A 20,754-nucleotide genomic window follows, 5' to 3' on the forward strand; every position below is an offset into this window, starting at 1 on the left:
ACAGTCGGGCGTCTGAGCGACACCACATAAAAGGCTTTAAAAGAAATGCCACAGTCGGGCGTCTGAGCGACACCACATAAAGGGCTTTAAAAGAAATGCCACAGTCGGGCGTCTGAGCGACACCACATAAAGGGCTTTAAAAGAAATGCCACAGTCTTGCGTCTGAGCGACACCACATAAAAGGGCTTTAAAAGAAATGCCACAGTCGGGCGTCTGAGCGACACCACATAAAGGGCTTTAAAATAAACAATCATAGTGAATATCCCGGAGGTAGAACCATCCCAGAGATACTCGATAATAACAATAATATCACGGGTTAGTCAACAATAATAATCATAATTATCACAAGTCACAGGTAGTAGTTCCAGTTCTGGTTAACAGTTTCACCTCCGAAGACCGACACTAAGACCGACACTTGACCCATCCCAGACTGTAATCCTTAACCATGGACACGGCTATTCGAATAGGTTTAATCTCTGCAGAGGGTGTACTCTTTACCCATGAGTACGGATTTCTTTAGTCCATCGGGACTAATTCCGTCTACGGTCTTTTTGTTGAAAACACACCTAACTTGCACACACCAGCTTATCTCACACGTGTCTGGAATCACCCACGACACCTGTTAAGCAAACTCTAAGTGGGGAGGCTACAACCTCGCGTAGCATGGGATCAAATTTATATCGCGCGCTCTAAGGGGTGGCCTCCCCTCTCGGTCCCAATCGGAAACACCCATGCCCCCGGACGAGGTGGCCTGCCTACCAGCTACAACCGGTATCTTCCACCATGGCCTCTCTGTACGGTGTGTGCTAGAAAGAGGTTGACAACTTACTGAACCGTACTCTACTTGTTGTAGAGACGAGTGGTAGTACGAAACAAGTATGGGGGTTACTGGAACAAGACTCGATGTACGGTCGACTCAGGAGGTTTAAGTATTCCCTGCATGATTAGTATAACGAATATATTTCATCCAACAGAGTCACCGCTCATATCACCTTACCGTGCCATACCAGACATAACCGTCCCGATGGAGACCGGCGACAAACTCATGCCTACCCAAGGCAGAGGTTTTCCCGGGTTCCTGCCGGTATGCATGCAAGGCACATGAGGGTGATTATCATCACAAGTGTGTTCATTTCCAACAGCATGGAAATCACTAGTATGCACTCATGCATATGATCATACTACATGAAATAACAAGTCCTTCGAAATGCGGTGGTGTTATAAATGTATCAACGATCACACCAAAAATATTATGCCAGGATTCAGAATGCTTGCCTTCAATGTGTGGAAAGGCAGGGTGCACTCCAAAACTTGAAACATTTCTCCTCTCTTCAAAAATCCTATTTTAGCAATATAAAAGAATTAACACACAAAATAAAAACAGCACCAAAAGTTGTTCTGAAAATTTTTCAAATAAATCTTAAAATAAACTAGGTGAAATTTTAGAGAGGTAGGAAAAGGAATCATTTCATTTGGAGTTGTATTTAAAAAGATATAACCAGTCAAAGTTTTGGTCAAATTCTGTTTTTAAAAAAAGAAAGAAAAGAAAACGTTTCAGATAGAATACGCTTTCGGTGCAGGGTAAACGTACTCGCGAGTTTTACGCTTCCACTTATCCAGCGTGGACGGCGCGCGTCTCACTGACAGTGGGCCCGCCTGGCCCACTGGTCAGGTTTGACTGGTCTATTTCTCCCTCTCCTTCCTCTGCCCGAACGGAGGCGGGGCAACGGCGGTCGTCGCCGGTGAACGGTGGCTCCCCGCGGGTTCCAGAGGGTCTGGATGGATCCGCGACTCCAGTGCGGTCCTCCAGGTGGTCACCAGGCCGGTGGGGACGGAGGGAGCTGCCGGCGGCGAGCTTCGCGGCGGAGGAGGCTTCGGGTGGATAGTGAGTTTGGGGCTGCGGTGGTCTCTGACCAAAATCGAGCGGGGGGGTTGTATTCACGAGAGGGAGGGAGAGCTCTTGGTGGAGAGAATGGAGAGGGGGAGGCACTGGTGGCGACAGAATCGGCCGGAACTTGGCGGCGGCTGAACCGGCCGGACTCGGGGAAGAAGGCCTTCCCTGGTCGATTGGCTGCCACTGGGGGCTTCCTGGGGACCGCTTGAGGCTACCTTCGTGCTCGGATGAGTTCGGGGGTCCTTAAATAGGCGAGGCAAGGCGGTTCCGCGGCGGCCGTGGATTAGCTCTCCGGCGAACCGCCTCTCTGTGCTAGGGCGACGTGGCAGCGACGAGGGCTAGCAGACACGCTTGCGGATGAGCTCGCACTGCTCCAGGGGCCAGGTGGCGAGTGGGAGAGGCTTGGGCGGCGCTGCCCGTGGCAGAGGCGCACTGCCGACGCCGGCGTGCCGCCAAAAGTGCTCTGGCGGTGGCGCTGTAGGGCGCCAGGGCGGGCTGTCGTGTTGTGGCGAGGCGGGGAGTGCGTGGCGAGGTCCTGCCGTGTGGTCCAAGACAGGGGCGCGAGGCGGCGGCTCGTGTGCGCGGCTGCAATTTGCGCGCTCTGGGCGCGGCCAGCGCACGCACACCAAATGCTCGGCGAAATGCCATGGCATGCTAGGTGGCTCCGTTGGAGCTGGGGGTTAGCAGGTCTAGGTTTGGGCTTGCAAGGGGATCAGTGGACAAGCTGGTTTGGTCAGGGGATCAGGTTCACAGTGCAAACCAAAAATCCATGCCAAAACAGATCATGCCCATAAGGTGTTTGACAAAATGCCAAGGGCACTTAGGCAAGTCTTGGAGTGGTCAAAAACTCCAGATCAGTGTCTCCTTAGATGCAAGAGAGAGTGGTGAGGTTAGTTTGGCAAAAGGAGAAACTTGTTTGTGCAAGTTTTGCAAAACTACAATTCTGGACAGGAAATAAATGACATTATTCCATGAACCAAAATTAATCCAATGGGTGCATGCTCCTGGATTTAGGGGTTTGGTAGGGCTGTCTACAAGTAGGAGAAAACACAAGATCTTTGGAGCAAAATTAAATAGGGTTGCAGTAGAAATCACAAGGCTGGACCAGAATGAAAAAGAGGATGATTGACTCAATTTTTTCAAAGAACAGCACTGGATTGTTGCATATAATGGAATGATATGTTTCTACTGACATCCCATAATTTTGGTGGAAGCTAGAAACAAATATTTAGAAGGGTTGTAGTGCAAAATTGCTCTCTGGACCAGAGAAGAAAATTGGGTGTAGAGCTCAAAATATTCAATGAATGGAATATATTATTGCACAAAAGTGATTTAGAGACATCACATGACATCTCCAAATTTTGGTTGGATTTTTAGAATAATATATCAAATGGTTGCAGATCAAAAAGAGCTCCAAATTTTAAAACAAGTCATTTAATGAATAAAGCTCAGAGTGAAATAATTTAATAAATAAATCTCCTGATTGAAAGATGTTTTTTTTAAATGAGAGGGAAAATAAGTCCAGGCTCCAACTTGATACAGAAATTCCAAGCAAATACAAAATATGTAGTACAAGACCATTCTGGCCTGTGAGTACAACAATTGGGTTTCTAGTGGTTGATGACGGAAGCGGTTTGTGAGACATCAGTGTCTATGGGACTCCATTTCCCACAAAAACAGCTGACCAGGTTAACTCCTATCTTCGCGAGGCTGCTATCTCCATTACTTAGGTTCCGAGGCTGTCATCACGTCGCTCCTCTTCGTGCAAGAAAATCTGGCCAAGACAATAGCCAGGGACAAGCCAGTGAGTACTTTGAATGTACTCGCAAACATTATGAACACAGGTATAATATAACAATGATGTGCTGAAAATATTTTATGCTCATGACGTCAGTCACAAAGATAAATAAATCTCTGATGCGTGCAAGCAAGTTATTTATAAAATTGCAATAACATAGTAGTATTAAAATTTATGAAATAAATAACAAGCAAAGCCACAGTCGGGCGTCTTAGCGACACCACATAAAGGGCTTTAAAAGAAATGCCACAGTCGGGCGTCTGAGCGACACCACATAAAGGGCATTAAAAGAAATGCCACAGTCGGGCGTCTGAGCGACACCACATAAAGGGCTTTAAAAGAAATGCCACAGTCGGGCGTCTGAGCGACACCACATAAAGGGATTTAAAAGAAATGCCACAGTCGGGCGTCTGAGCGACACCACATAAAGGGCTTTAAAAGAAATGCCACAGTCAGGCGTCTGAGCGACACCACATAAAGGGCTTTAAAAGAAATGTCACAGTCGGGCGTCTGAGCGACACCACATAAAGGGCTTTAAAATAAACAATCATAGTGAATATCCCGGAGGTAGAACCATCCCAGAGATACTCGATAATAACAATAATATCATGGGTTAGTCAACAATAATAATAATCATAGTTATCACAAGTCACAAGTAGTAATTCCATTTCTGGTTAACAGTTTCACCTCCGAAGACCGACACTAAGACCGACACTTGACCCATCCCAGACTGTAATCCTTAACCATGGACACGGCTATTCGAATAGGTTTAATCTCTGCAGAGGGTGTACTCTTTACCCACGAGTAACGGATTTCTTTAGTCCATCGGGACTAATTCCGTCTATGGTCTTTTTGTTGAAAACACACCTAACTTGCACACACCAGCTTATCTCACACATTTCTGGAATCACCCACGACACCTGTTAAGCAAACTCTAAGTGGGGAGGCTACAACCTCGCGTAGCATGGGATAAAATTTATATCGCGCGCTCTAAGGGGTGGCCTCCCCTCTCGGTCCCAACCGGAAACACCCATGCCCCCGGACCAGGTGGCCTACCTACCAGCTACAACCGGTATCTTCCACCATGGCCTCTCTGTACGGTGTGTGCTAGAAAGAGGTTGACAACTTACTGAACCGTACTCTACTTGCTGTAGAGACGAGTGGTAGTATGAAACAAGTATGGGGGTTACTGGAACAAGACTCGATGTACGATCGACTCAGGAGATTTAAGTATTCCCTGCATGATTAGTATAACGAATATATTTCATCCAACAGAGTCACCGCTCATATCACCTTACCGTGCCATACCAGACATAACCGTCCCGACGGAGACCGGCGACAAACTCATGCCTACCCAAGGCAGAGGTTTTCCCGGGTTCCTGCCGGTATGCATGCAAGGCACATGAGGGTGATTATCATCACAAGTGTGTTCATTTCCAACAGCATGGAAATCACTAATATGCACTCATGCATATGATCATACTACATGAAATAACAAGTCCTTCGAAATGCAGTGGTGTTATAAATGTATCAACGATCGCACCAAAAATATTATGCCGGGATTCAGAATGCTTGCCTTCAATGTGTGGAAAGGCAGGGTGCACTCCAAAACTTGAAACATTTCTCCTCTCTTCAAAAATCCTATTTTAGCAATATAAAAGAATTAACACATAAAATAAAAACAGCACCAAAAGTTGTTCTGAAATTTTTTCAAATAAATCTTAAAATAAACTAGGTGAAATTTGAGAGAGGTAGGAAAAAGAATCATTTCATTTGGAGTTGTATTTAAAAAGATAGAGCCAGTCAAAGATTTGGTCAAATCTGATTTTAAATAAAACAGAAAAAGAAAAACGTTTCAGATAGAAATACGCTTTCGGTCATAGGAGGCGTACTTGAGGTTTTACGCCTCCACTTAAAACGCGTGGACCGGTGCGGGGGTCACTGACAGTGGGTCCAGGGGGCCCACTGGTCAGGTTTGACTAGTCTTTCTCCCTCTCCTTCCTCTGTCCCGAGCGGAGGCGGAGCTTCGGCGATCGTCGCCGGCGACTAGCGGCTCCTCGCGGGGCCCCAAGGGCGGGGATGGATCCGCCACTCCAGGGCGGTCATCCCGGTGGTCGTCAGGTAGGTGGGGGCGGAGGGAGCTGCCGGCGGTGAGCTTCACGGCGGAGGAGGCTTTGGTGGGGAAGTGGTTTTGTGGCGGCGATGGCTCCCGATCAAAATCAAGTAGGGGGTTGGGTTCCTGGAAGGAAGGAGGTGTTCTTGGTGAAGAGAAATGGGAGGGAGAAACCTTGGTGGCGCCGGAATGGACGGAATAGTGGCGGCGGCAGGAGTTGCCGGAGATGAGGAAGGAGGCCTCCCCGGGTCGAATGCGAGGCAGGGGAGCGCCATTGGGGTGGCCTGAGGTTGCCTGCGTGCTCGGGGAAGCTCGGGGCCTCCTTTTATAGGCGTGGCAAGGCGGTTCCGCGGCGGCCGTGGATAAGCTCTCCGGCGAACCGCCTCTCTGTAGCTAGGGCGACGTGGCAGCGACGAGGGCTAGCAGACACGCTTGCGGATGAGCTCGCACTGCTCCAGGGGCCAGGTGGCGAGCGGGAGAGGCTTGGGCGGTGCTGCCCGTGGCAGAGGCGCACTGCCGACACCGGCGTGCCGCCAAAAGTGCTCTGACGGTGGCGCTGTAGGGCGCCAGGGCGGGCTGTCGTGTTGTGGCGAGGCGGAGAGTGCGTGGCGAGGTCCTGCCGTGTGGGCCAAGACAGGGGCGCGACGCGGCGGCTCGTGTGTGCGGCTGCAATTTGCGCGCTCTGGGCGCGCCCAGCGCACGCCCACCAGATGCTCGGCGAAATGCCATGGCATGCTAGGTGGCTCGGTTGGAGCTGGGGGTTAGCAGGTCTAGGTTTGGGCTTGCAAGGGGATCAGTGGACAAGCTGGTTTGGTCAGGGGATCAGGTTCACAGTGCAAACCAAAAATTCATGCCAAAACAGATCATGCCCATAAGGTGTTTGACAAAATGCCAAGGGCACTTAGGCAAGTCTTGGAGTGGTCAAAAACTCCAGATCAGTGTCTCCTTAGATGCAAGAGAGAGTGGTAGGGTTAGTTTGGCAAAAGGAGAAACGTGTTAGTGCAAGCTTTGCAAAACTACAATTCTGGACAGGAAATAAATGACATTATTTCATGAACCAAAATTAATCCAATGGGTGCATGCTCCTGGATTTAGGGGTTTGGTAGGGCTTTCTACAAGTACGAGAAAACACAAGATCTTTGGAGCAAAATTAAATAGGGTTGCAGTAGAAATCACAAGGCTGGACCAGAATGAAAAAGAGGATGATTCACTCAATTTTTTCAAAGAACATAAATAGGTTTTTGCACAAAGTGGAATAATATGCTCCTACTGACCTCCCCTAATTTTGGTAGAAATTTTAAAGAAATATTTAAATAGGTTGTAGTGTAAAATTGCCCACTGGACCAGATTTGAAAACTTGGTGTAGAACTCAAAATATACAATGAATGAAATATATTATTCCACAAAAGTGATTTAGAGACATCACATGATATCTCCAAGTTTTGGTGAAATTTTTAGTTAAATATATCAAATGGTTGTAGTTCAAAAAGAGCTCCAAATTTTAAAACAAGTCATTTAATGAATAAAGCTCAGGGTGAAATAATTTTATAAATAAATCTCCTGATTGAGAGATGTTTTTTTTAAATGAGAGGGAAAATAAGTCCAATATATTTTGGAAGGATCCACTTGGGAAAATTTTCTTAATATTAAAAGAAAAGTTTTGAAATCAACAGAGATATACTTGCATGCAAAAAAGTTAAACTCTTGGCAAAATTTTAATAACTAAAACCTGGTTAAATTTTTTTTGGGGTGTTACAGTGCCTTGGGCATCCCCAACCTTGAGCTTTAATGTCTCCTTAATTCCTCTCATATCATGGTTTTTCTTTTATTTTATCAAAAGCTTCATTCACAACAAACTCAACAAGAACTCGTGAGATTGGTTAGTATAAACCAATGCAAAACCTTATCACTTTCTACTGTAACAAATCACTAAAATTATTATTCAACATTGCATACTAAATGCCTCTGCATATTTAATACTACTATCCTCAAATAGAATCATTAAACAAGCAAACTTATGCAAACAATGCAACCATAACAGCAATCTATCAAAACAGTACAGTCTGTAAAGAATGCAAGGGTAACAATACTTACCTGACTCCAAAATTTATGAACTAAAATTCCCACTGTAATAAATTTATCAGAGCTTAATATTCAAAAATATTCAACGTTATAACATTCCCTGACTTTTCTAGGGAATTTTTACAACAGCGGTAAACTTTCTGTTTTCAAACAGCAACATGCAAACTAGCAAAATAAGCATGACAAAGGCTATCCTTGACTTTTTTTATTGAAAATAAAGATGCAAAACATTAATCTAACTAACAGCAAGCAAAAACTAACAAAAGAAAATGATGCTCCAAGCAAAACACATATCATGTGGCGAATAAAAATATAGCTCCAAGTAAAGTTACCGATGAACGAAGACGAAAGAGGGCATGCCTTCCGGGGTATCCCCAAGCTTAGGCTCTTGGTTGTACTTTAATATTACCTTGGGGTGCCTTGGGCATACCCAATCTTAGGCTCTTGCCACTCCTTATTCCATAGTCCATTGAATCTTTACCCAAAACTTGAAAACTTCAACCACACAAAACTCAAAACAAAACTCGTAAACTCCGTTAGTATAAGAAAATAAAACCACCACTTAGGTACTGTAATGAACTCATTATAAATTCATATTGGTGTAACATATATTGTATTCTAACTTCTCTATGGTTCATACCACTTAATACTAGCCATAGATGCATCAAAATAAGCAAACAACACATAGAAAACAGAATCTGTCAAAAACAGAACAGTCTGTAGTAATCTGTATCAAACGTATACTTCTGGAACCCCAAAAATTATGAAATAAATTGCTGGACCTGAGTAATTTGTATATTAATCATCTTAAAAAAGAATCAACCTAAAATCACTCTCCAGTAAAAAATGGCAGCCATTCTCGTGAGCACAAAAGTTTCTGTTTTCTACAGCAAGATCATATAAACTTCACCCAAGTCTTCCCAAAGGTTCTACTTGGCACTTTATTGAAACAAAAGCTATAAAACATGATTAATATAGTAGCATAATCATGTGGACACACAAAAACAGTAAGGGTAAATATTGGGTTGTCTCCCAACAAGCGCTTTTCTTTAATGCCTTTCTAGCTAGGCATGATGATGACAATGATGCTCACATAAAAGATACAAATTGAAACATAACGGGAGCATCATGAAGCATATGACTAGCACATTTAAGCCTAACACACTTCCTATGCATAGGGATTTTGTGAGCAAACAACTTAGGGGAACAATAATCAACAAGCATAGGAAGGTAAAACAAGCATAACTTCAAGATTTTCAACACATAGAGAGGAAACTTGACATTATTGCAACTCCTACAAGCATATGTTCCTCTCTCATAATAGTTTTCAGTAGCATCATGAATGAATTCAACAATATAACCAGCACCTAAATCATTCTTTTCATGATCTACAAGCATAGAAAATTTACTACTCTCAACATAAGCAAATTTCTTCTCGTGAATAGTAGTGGGAGCAAACTCAACAAAATAACTATCATGTGATTGAAAATTAAGATCAAGATGACATGTTTCATGGTTATCATTATTCTTTAAAGCATACGTGTCATCACAATAATTATCATAGATAGGAGGCATGCTTTCATCATAGTAAATTTGCTCATCAAAGCTTGGGGGACAAAAAATATCATCTTCATCAAACATAGCTTCACCAAGCTTGTGGCTTTGCATATCATTAGTATCATGGATATTCAAGGAATTCATACTAAAAATATTGCAATCATGCTCATCATTCACATATTTCATGCCAAGCATTCTATGTAATTCTTCTTCTAGCACTTGAGCACAATTTTCCTTTCCATCATACTCACGAAAGATATTAAAAAGACGGAGCGTATGAGACAAACTTAACTCCTTTTTTTTGTAGTTTTCTTTTATAAACTAAACTAGTGATAAAACAAGAAACAAAAAGATTCGATTGCAAGATCTAAAGATATACCTTCAAGCACTCACCTCGCCAAAAAAAGAGCTTAGTTGATGGGGTGTGAGTACCCTTTACCTAGCCTCCCCGGCAACGGCGCCAGAAAAGAGCTTGATGTCTACTACACAACCTTCTTCTTGTAGACGTTGTTGGGCCTGCAAGTACACAGGTTTGTAGGACAGTAGCAAATTTCCCTCAAGTGGATGACCTAAGGTTTATCAATCCGTAGGAGGCGTAGGATGAAGATGGTCTCTCTCAAACAACCCTGCAACCAAATAACAAAGAGTCTCTTGTGTCCCCGACACACCCAATACAATCGTAAATTGTATAGGTGCACTAGTTCGGCGAAGAGATGGTGATACAAGTGCAAAATAGATAGTAGATATAGGTTTTTGTAATCTGAAATAATAAAAACAGTAAGGTAGCGAGCGATAAAAGTGAGCATAAACGGTATTGCAATGATAGGAAACAAGGCCTAGGGTTCATACTTTCACTAGTGCAAGTTCTCTCAACAATAATAACATAGATAGATCATATAACAAGCCCTCAACATGCAACAAAGAGTCACTCCAAAGCCACTAATAGCGGAGAACAAACATAGAGATTATGGTAGGGTACGAAACCACCTCAAAGTTATTCTTTCGGATCGATCTATAAAAGAGTTCGTACTAGAATAACACCTTAAGACACAAATCAACCAAAACCCTAATGTCACCTAGATACTCCATTGTCACCTCAAGTATCCGTGGGCATGATTATACGATATGCATCACACAATCTCAGATTCATCCAACCAACATAAAAGTACTTCAAAGAGTGCCCCAAAGCTACTACCGGACAGTCAAGAACGTGTGCCAACCCCTATGCATAGGTTCCCAATGTCACGAAACCCGCAAGTTGATCACCAAGACATACATCAAGTGTTCTCATAAAAGACTCAATCCGATAAGATAACTTTAAAGGGGAAACTCAATTCATCACAAGAGAGTAGAGGGGGAGAAACATCATAAGATCCAACTACAATAGCAAAGCTCGGGATACATCAAGATCGTGCCATAGAGGGAACACGAGAGAGAACACGAGAGAGAGAGAGAGAGAGAGAGAGAGAGAGAGAGAGAGAGATCAAACACATAGCTACTGGTACATACCCTCAGCCCCGAGGGTGAACTACTCCCTCCTCGTCATGGAGAGCGCCAGGATGATGAAGATGGCCACCGGTGATGGGTTCCCCCTTCAGCAGGGTGCCGGAACGGGCTCCCGAGAGGTTTTTGGTGGCTACAGAGGCTTGCGGCGGCGGAACTCCCGATCTATATTCTGTTCTGGAAGTTTTAGGGTACGTGAGTATATATGAGTGCAAGGGGTACATCGGTGGAAATCTGGGGTGCTCACGAGGCAGGGGGCACGCCCTAGGGGGTGGGCGCGTCCCCCACCCTAGTGGGCAGCCCGGCACTCCCCTGACGTGCACTCCAAGTCTATCAGGTGGGTTTCCTTCCAAAATTAACTTCTCTAGTTGATTTCGTTCCGTTTTGACTCCGTCTGATATTCCTTTTCCTCGAAACACTAAAATAGGCATAAAACAACAAATCTGGGTTGGGCCTCCGGTTAATAGGTTAGTCCCAAAAATAATATAAAAGTGGATAATAAAGCCCAATATTGCCTAAAACAGTAGATAAAGTAGCATGGAGCAATCAAAAATTATAGATACGTTGGAGACGTATCAGGTAGGAACCATAGAGAAGTTGGAATACAGTAGGTTTAACACCAATATAAATAAAGAATGAGTTCATTACAGTGCCTTAAGGTGGTGGTTTGTTTTCTTATACTAACGGAGCTCATGAGATTTTCTGTTGAAGTTTTGTGTTGTGAAGTTTTCGAGTTTTTGGGTAAAGATCTGATGGATTTTGGAATAAGGAGTGGCAAGAGCCTAAGCTTGGGGATGCCCAAGGCACCCCAAGTTCAAATTCTAGAACAACCAAAAGTCTAAGCTTGAGGATGCCTGGGAAGGCATCCCCTCTTTCATCTTCGTCTATCAGTAACTTTACTTGAGGCTATATTTTTATTCACCACATGATATGTGTTTTGCTTGGAGCGTCTTGTATGATTTGAGTCTTTGATTTTTAGTTTACCAAAATCATCCTTGATGTACACACCTTTTGGAGAGACACGCATGAATTGGAATTTATTAGAATATTCTATGTGCTTCACTATATCTTTTGAGCTAGACAATTTTGCTCTAGTGCTTCACTTATATCTTTTTAGAGCACGGTGGTGGTTTCATTTTATAGAAATTATTGATCTCTCAAGCTTCACTTATATTGTTTTGAGAGTCTTTTAGAACAGCATGGTAATTTGCTTTGGTTATAAAACTAGTCCTAATATGATGGGCACCCAAGATGGGTATAATAAAAACTTTCATATAAAATGCATTGAATACTATGAGAAGTTTGATGCTTGATGATTGTTTTGAGATATGGAGATGGTGATATTAGAGACATGCTAGCAGAGTAATTGAATACTTGTGTTAAAAGTTTGTGATTCTCGTAGCATGCACGTATGGTGAACTGTTATGTGATGAAGTTGGAGCATGATTTATTTATTGATTGCCTTCCGTATGTGTGGAGGTCAGGATCGCGCGATGGTTAACTCCTACAACCCTTCCCCTAGGAGCATGCGTGTAGTACTTTGTTTTGATGACTTGTAGATTTTTACAATAAGTATGTGAGTTCTTTATGACTAATGTTGAGTCCATGGATTATATGCACTCTCACCCTTCCACCATTGCTAGCCTCTAGTACCGTGCAACTTTCGCCAGTACCATACACCCACCATATACCTTCCTCAAAATAGCCACCATACCTACCTATTATGGCATTTCCATAGCCATTCCGAGATATACTGCCATGCAACTTTCCACCGTTCTGTTTATTATGACACGCTCCATCATTGTCATATTACCTTGCATGATCATGTAGTTGACATCATATTTGTGGCAAAGCCATCGTTCGTAATTTTTCATACGTGTCACTCTTGAATCATTGCAGATCCAGGTACACCGCCGGAGGCATTCACATAGAGTCATATTTTGTTCTAAGTATTGAGTTCTAAGTAAATAAAAGTGTGATGATCTTCATTATTAGAGTATTGTCCCAGTGAGGAAAGTATGATGGAGACTATGATTTCCCCACAAGTCGGGATGAGACTCCAGACTAAATAAATACAAAAAGAGAAAAAAGAGGCCATAAAAAAGAGAAAAGGCCCAAATAAAACAAATGAGAGAAAAGGAGAGAAGGGGCAGTGCTACTATCCTTTTACCACATTTGTGCTTCAAAGTAGCACCATGATCTTCATGATAGAGAGTCTCCTATGTTGTCACTTTCATATACTAGTGGGAATTTTTCATTATAGAACTTGGCTTGTATATTCCAATGATGGGCTTCCTCAAAAGTGCCTTAGGTCTTCGTGAGCAAGCAAGTTGGATGCACACCCACTTAGGTTTCTTTTGAGCTTTCATACACTTATAGCTTTAGTGCATCCGTTGCATGGCAATCCCTACTCACTCACATTCATATCTATTGATGGGCATCTCCATAGCCCATTGATACGCCTAGTTGATGTGAGCCTATCTTCTCCTTTTTGTCTTCTCCACAACCACCATTCTATTCCACCTATAGTGCTATGTCCATGGCTCATGCTCATGTATTGCGTGAAGATTGAAAAAGTTTGAACATACTAAAGTATGAAACAATAGCTTGGCTGAAACCGGGGTTGTGCATGATTAAATATTTTGTGTGATGAAGATAGAGCATAGTCAGACTATATGATTTTGTAGGGGTAGCTTTCTTTGGCCATGTTATTTTGAGAAGACATGATTGCTTTGATAGTATGCTTGAAGTATTATTGTTTTTATGTCAAAATTAAACTTTTGTATTGAATCTTTCGAATCTGAACATTCATGCCACAATAAAGAAAATTACATTGATAATTATGTTAGGTAGCATTCCACATCAAAATTCTGTTTTTATCATTTACCTACTCGAGGATGAGCAGGAATTAAGCTTGGGGTTGCTTGATACGTCTCCAACGTATCTATAATTTTTATTGTTCCATGCTATTATATTATCTGTTTTGGATGTTTAATGGGCTTTAATATGCTCTTTTATATTATTTTTGGGACTTACCTATTAACCGGAGGCTGAGTGCCAGATTCTGTTTTTTTTTGCCTATTTTAGAGTTTTACAGAAAAGGAATACCAAACAGAGTCCAAACGGAATGAAACCTTCGAGATGATCTTTCTTGGACCGAAAGCAATCCAGAAGCCTCGGTGTAGAAGTCTGGGACTCCACGAGGAGGCCACGAGGCAGGAGGGCGCGGCCAGGGGGGTAGGTGCGCCCCCACCCTCGTGGGCCCCTTGTAGATCCACTGACGTACTTCTTTCGCCTATTGTACTCTTATACCCTAGAAACATCAGGGTGAGCCACGAAACCACTTTTGCACCGCCGCAACCTTCTGTACCCGTGAGATCCCATCTTGGGGCCTTTTCTGGCGATCTGCCGGAGGGGGAAACGATCACGGAGGGCTTCTACATCAACACCATTGCCTCTCCGATGAAGCGTGAGTAGTTTACCACAGACCTTCGGGTCCATAGTTATTAGCTAGATGGCTTCTTATCTCTCTTTGATTCTCAGTACAAAGTTCTCCTTGATGTTCTTGGAGATCTATTCGATGTAATTCTTTTGCGGTGTGTTTGTCGAGATCCGATGAATTGTGGATTTATGAAAAAGATTATCTATGAATATTGTTTGGTTCTTCTCTGAATTCTTATATGCATGAGTTGATATCTTTGCAAGTCTCTTCGAATTATCGGTTTAGTTTGGCCTACTAGATTGATCTTTCTTGCAATGGGAGACGTGCTTAGCTTTGGGTTCAATCTTGAGGTGTCCTTTCCCAGTGACAGTAGGGGCAACAAGGCACATATTGTATTGTTGCCATCGAGGATAAAAATATGGGGTTTATATCATATTGCTTGAGTTTATCCCTCTACATCATGTCATCTTGCTTAATGTGTTACTCCGTTCTTATGAACTTAACTAGCAGTGCGACCCGCGCGTTTGCGCAACTAGATTTGACATATTTTGAGAATTTTGATTTGGAATAACCAACATATATGTGTTGCAGAAACCGAATTTTGCTTTTGTATAAACATGGCCTAACTACTTTTTGTATTGCGTTCTTGTCAAAAACTATGAATAGAAGACAAATAGTTCGGGTCTTCGGCGAATTATTCAACAGACAAAATTCTAGACCGATGTTGGGCTTTTTCTCTTCTACCCACCCTCGCTTATTGGTGCCTATCTTCCCATTAATAATTTTAGATGCAATTTTAGTAAATATTAAATCTAAATAGTGAATGATCATACTTGAGATTAGTCCATCTCTTAATCCAACTACCTTCTCATTGGCTAAATAGCGATGTTGTCACCAGAAGAGCAATAGTATTTGGGTCTTCAACAAACTATACACTCGATGGTATTTTGGAGGGATCTTGGTATTTTCCACTTCTAATCATATTCGCCTATTGGTTTCTATCTTCCCACTAAGAAGTTTTAGATGGATTCTTAATAAGGATTAAATCAAAATATCGAAAGCTTGTACTCGAGGTTAATCTATCTCTTCATCAACCACCTTTTCATTGGCAATATCGTAAGGTTGTTTACGGTTGATGGCTTGATGCAATGTCATCTCTCCCAGATGGTTCCAAGCAAGCATATATTAATGTTCCCTTTGTTAAACTATTATCTACATATATTGCGAGAAATTGCCCGAAAACACAACTTCCTTCTATCTCTCTCACCTTTTCTTCCTAATCTTATATCCAGTACTTTTTGTTGACTTCAAAGTTTGAGCACAGATGAAACAACCAATTAAAGAATGTCAGCACTTGTTGATTGCAGCTTTTATTTTTCTAAAACATCCTCTTAGTTTATCCTAGTGTAGCTTCTCTTTATGGCCGTGTCCGAATTATCCATTTTGTTGTCCCCGGTATAGAAATTAATAATAAGTGATTCTAGCTTGCAATGGTGGGGAAGTGTATGTATAATATAATTGCTAGGGTTTTTAAACTATTATGTTTTTAGCTATTTACATACTTTCTTTGAATACATGAAAATTAAGTTACAAATTTTTATGTTGTTTATTATTTCAAATTTGATCTAGATAGATTTAGTTTTATATCCAGTCCATCCCATGGGTCAACTGATTTCACTCATCAGAAATGACTATGATTTCACGTGTGTGATGTCCATACTACATGTGTCGGCCGAATTTGGTTTTCCAAAACCGATTCTCCTTTTTTGATGTAGATGGTAATAAAATTGCCTTTTTATTTCGGGTGTGAATTTGGTCTGCTGAATTCGGCTGTGAACTCTCCTTTTGTTTTTATTTCAATTTTAGTGTGCAAAATAGATTATGAAATTTGATCAACTGAATTTTAGTTTTATATTATGTCAATCGCGTAAGTTAATGATTTCAGTCAGCACAAAGGTTTGTGATTTTGCGTGTGTGGGAGGTCCATACTACATGTCTCTATGCTGAATTAAGTTTTCTGAAAAAGATTCGCTTTCAAAGAAATAACTTATAAATGAAGAAAATGGACTTGCATTCTTTTTCTAAATTAAAAGTTTGATTATTTCCAAATATTGTAGACTTACTGCAGAGGGATTCACTGGACGCTGATTTAAATGTCTACTATCTGAGTTGGTCAGATGACCATACTCGCTAACTGGCAATGCTACACGTGCAAAGTAGTTTCTTCTTCTTCTTTTTTTTTGCTTCTTGACCTAGCAATGAAAACAGCACATTCACATAAATATCTTCTTTTTTTGTGTGTACATGTAAATATGTTTAGAACTCCTGTACAAATCAGGCAGCCCTTCGATTTTTTTTCTTTACAGTCGCACCTCCCACCTCTATACAAATCTATTTAACGAATCAGACTGCCCTCAATTCTTTGTTAGTTGGAACGAAAATAATACGCTAGAGCATCTCCCAAAAAGAAGGCCATTTATGTCATTTGGATTGATCTAAGAAAAAAGAACATGTTAAAAAATGTCACATGAAAGAAGAAAAAAGATGTTCAAAATTGTAAACACACTACAACCATTGGTTCGTAATCAAGTAGATTATATGTACGAAATACTAAGTTACTTCACAACCAAGCTGATACTTTCCCACGTTGTATCTGGTACCATGAAAAAATCAATTAGCGTACGTGTATAGACAAAAAACGATTAGTGCACCTGTTTGCATGCATGTGTACGCGTACGTCTATGTCTGTTGCGCTCGATCGAAGCACTTGATCGCATTCACCCCTTGAGTCAGATTGATCATGCCGCCACAACCCACAAGTGCTAGTCAGGGACCACTCAGCCACGCAGCTGCGTTGTTGTCCCGCGACGACACATGCCCTCTGCTGTTGCCGTCGTCATCGCTCGCACGTGGTCGCAGGCTAGCTTGTACCCTAGAGATTGGTCGAGCTAGTAGCTAAATACACAATACCTTTTTTTTGCAAGTAGCTAAATACACAATACTTTGAATTCCTCTTCATGCCAACATTAAGTTGTTCAAACCGTAGACTGTTGCTTGCTTGGCAGGAGCCGCAGCGTGCTTAAGCCTGGGAGATCGCGTGGAGCATGTGGTGGTCCTGGGGCTTGTCCTGTAGCTTTATACTCCGTAGTAACTATATAAAACTCTAAGCATGCATGCACGATTGATATAAAGTTCAGGCCATAATAGGTTTGACTTTTCTATGGACGTGCGCCTGGATTAAGTGGGAGTCCTTGTATATCAGGACTCTGACTTGCCCGTTTCAAATTAATATATCTGTCGTGTTAAGCTAAGCTACTCCGGTTGCTTCTTTTTTCCGTCTCTTTCAGTTATCGCCGGAACATATTTTTGTACGTACCTGACATGTTCAATTGTTGCTTCGCAATAATATTTGTATGTAAATTTTACATCTTTAATCTCAGCCCTTAATCTCTAGAATTAGTGGTTAAGATAATTTAATCTGTGTGGACGAACATAATGGCTTATTTGACTCTTGTTTTAAGTATATAATAGATACTCTATATGCATGCTAGATAGTAGTCGATGTGTGGAGTAATAGTAGTAAATGCAGAATCGTTTCGGTCTACTTGACACGGACGTGATGCCTATATTCATGATCATTTCCTTATATCTCTTCATAATTATGCGCTTTTCTATCAATTGCTCGGCAGTAATTTGTTCACTCACCGTAATACATGCTATCTTGAGAGAAGCCACTGTTGAAACCTATGGCCCCCGGATCTCTTTCCTATTATATTACATCTCTTTTATTTACATCTCATCTCGTTTACTATTTTGCAATCTTTACTTTCCAATCTATACAACAAAAATACCAAAAATATTTACTTTACTATCTTTGTTAGATCTCACTTTTGCGAGTGATCGTGAAGGGATTGACAACCCCTTTATCGCGTTGGTTGCAAGGTTCTTGATTGTTTGTGCAGGTACTAGGTGACTTGTGTGTTGTCTCCTACTGGATTGATACCTTGGTTCTCAAAAACTGAGGGAAATACTTACGCTACTTTGCTACATGACCCTTTCCTCTTCAAGGGAAAACTAACGCATACTCAAGAGGTAGCAGTGACGAGCATCCCTCTCACTTGGGGGCTTAGCTACGAACCAGTCTTCGCCTAAGTTAAAACCTACTCCGAGTGATGAGCATCCCTCTCACTTGGGGGCTTACCTGCGGATCAGTCTTCACCTAAGCTAAAACCCACTCCGAGTGATAAGCGTCCTTCTCACTTGGAGACTTAGCAGCGAGCCCGCCTTCACCTAAGTTAAAACCTACTCCGAGTGACAAGCATCCCTCTCACTCGGGGGCTTAGCAATGGACCAGTCTTTGCCTAAGCTAAACCCCACTCCGAGTGACGAGCGTCCCTCTCACTCGAAGACTTAGCTGCGAGCCTGCCTTCGCCTAAGTTATGAAATAAACTCAACCATGCAAGAAACTGGAAAGCAAAGTTCAGATAAATCCAGAATCCTAAACACGGATAAAAGTACTCGGGCTGAAAGCCCGAAGGGCTTTTAATGGTTACAAAATCATTCGGCATACCGAGGCAAATAAGTTCTAACTGAAAGGTACTCGGATAATAAGTTTTCCCTCACGCACCTGTCGGATTTCGGGTTCCGGCAGACCCTCTAGGTTCGAACACTGGGGTGCGCGCGGAGATCTCGCCCTCTACCTACCTGCACCTCGCCGCCTCGCTAGGATCTAAGCAATCAAAGGAACAACACAAGAGACACAGGGTTTATACTAGTTCGGGCCACCATTATGGTGTAATACCCTACTCTAGTTTGTGGTGTAGTGGATTGCCTCTTGGGCTGATGATGAACAATACAAGGAAGAACAGCCTCGCGAGGGTCTGTTCTTGGCTGGTGCGGTGAACTACTCAGGGGAGTTCAGTCGCTCTTTCTACTGGCCTCCAAATGAGGATCCGATCTCCGATCCTTCTACATTGTGGGTGGCTAGTCCTATTTATAGGCAAAGGCCCTGGGCCTCTTCCCAAATATTGAGCGGGAAGGGCGCCAACAATTGGCCATTTTGAAGGGGAACATCTAGTACACTTATCCTGACTAAAGTTGGTCCTCGCCTGCCAAAGGCTCTGGTGGTGATGCCGGCTTGGGCTCCACGATGACCTCCATCCCGCCGTTTTGCTGGTCTTAGTCTTGTTGCACCGAAATGGATGCCTTTGCTTGATGCTCTCGCATGCGCTTGCTCCTTTTGCACCAAAGAGGAAAGAAGGACTCTGCGCAGGTCGGCGCCTGCCTGGCACCCTTGGTCGTCATGGCTTGCGTCATGGGCACCTCGTGAGGTATCCCGCCTTGATCTCTCCGCCTCCTCGCGAGCCAGCCTGACGAGGCCGTGCCTGAGGAAGCTTCCTATCGTCCACCCCGGCCGCGAGGCTTGGCCCCTCGCGAGGGTCTTGAGCTCGTGCTGATGAAGATGGGTCGCGCTGGGCCGCCCCTTGAGCCACGCCGCAGGCCGCTGGCAGGCAAGTCTGGCGACCCCCGTTCCTAGAACGCCGACAGTAGCCCCCGGGCCCAAGGCACGCCCGGACTTGGCTGAGTAGAGAAGCGAAGGGGCAAGTGCGAAGCGCCGCGGGCCCTAACAGCCTGCGGCCTCGGGCGCCGCATGGCGGTTGGTTGGACGTGGGTGCCTCAGCAACTGCGTGAATCGCCAAAAGAGTGACATCTGCCTAGGCTTTGCTTTCCTTGCTTCCTCCGGTCATTGCCCAGATCCCCTTTCTTGCGCCCTCCTTTCTGCCTCTGAAATCTTCAGATCTACTTCGACCACGCGCCCTAGCAAGACATGGCACCTCGCCAGACCCCGGCCGAAGCTTGGTACTCGCCCGCCTTGGACTCGCCGAATGTGTCGGAGGCGAGCCTTGCCCGGGTGCGCCGGATGGTGGCGGCGCAAGGCATCGACGGGGCGAAGGTGTTCAAGGCTGGCTCTGCCCTTCCTGAGGGCCAAGGGAGCACCTTCTATCCGCTCTTTGTAAGCGCTATTGCTGCCGGTCTGGTGCCTCCCTTTTCTGAGTTTTTCTTCTCCGTCCTTCGCCATTACGACCTGTAAGCTCTGCATCTCCACCCCAACTCTATTCTTCTTCTGGCGATCTTCGCCTACTACTGTGAGGCTCACGTCAGAGTGCAGCCCTCAGTGGCCTTGCTGCGCCACTGCTTCTCCCTCCGGCCCTCTCGTGGTGCCATCTCCGCGTGCGCGAGCTTTGTCGCGTATGGCGGCTCCAACGCCATCTCGAAGCCCAGGAAGAGGATTGAGGGCTTCAGGAGCAAGTGGGTCATGATAGATGCTGGGCGCATCCACCCTCGGCTGATTCTGCCCATAGAGC

This window comes from Triticum dicoccoides, chromosome 7B, assembly GCF_002162155.2.
Source record: "Triticum dicoccoides isolate Atlit2015 ecotype Zavitan chromosome 7B, WEW_v2.0, whole genome shotgun sequence".
Classification (NCBI taxonomy): Eukaryota; Viridiplantae; Streptophyta; class Magnoliopsida; order Poales; family Poaceae; genus Triticum; species Triticum dicoccoides.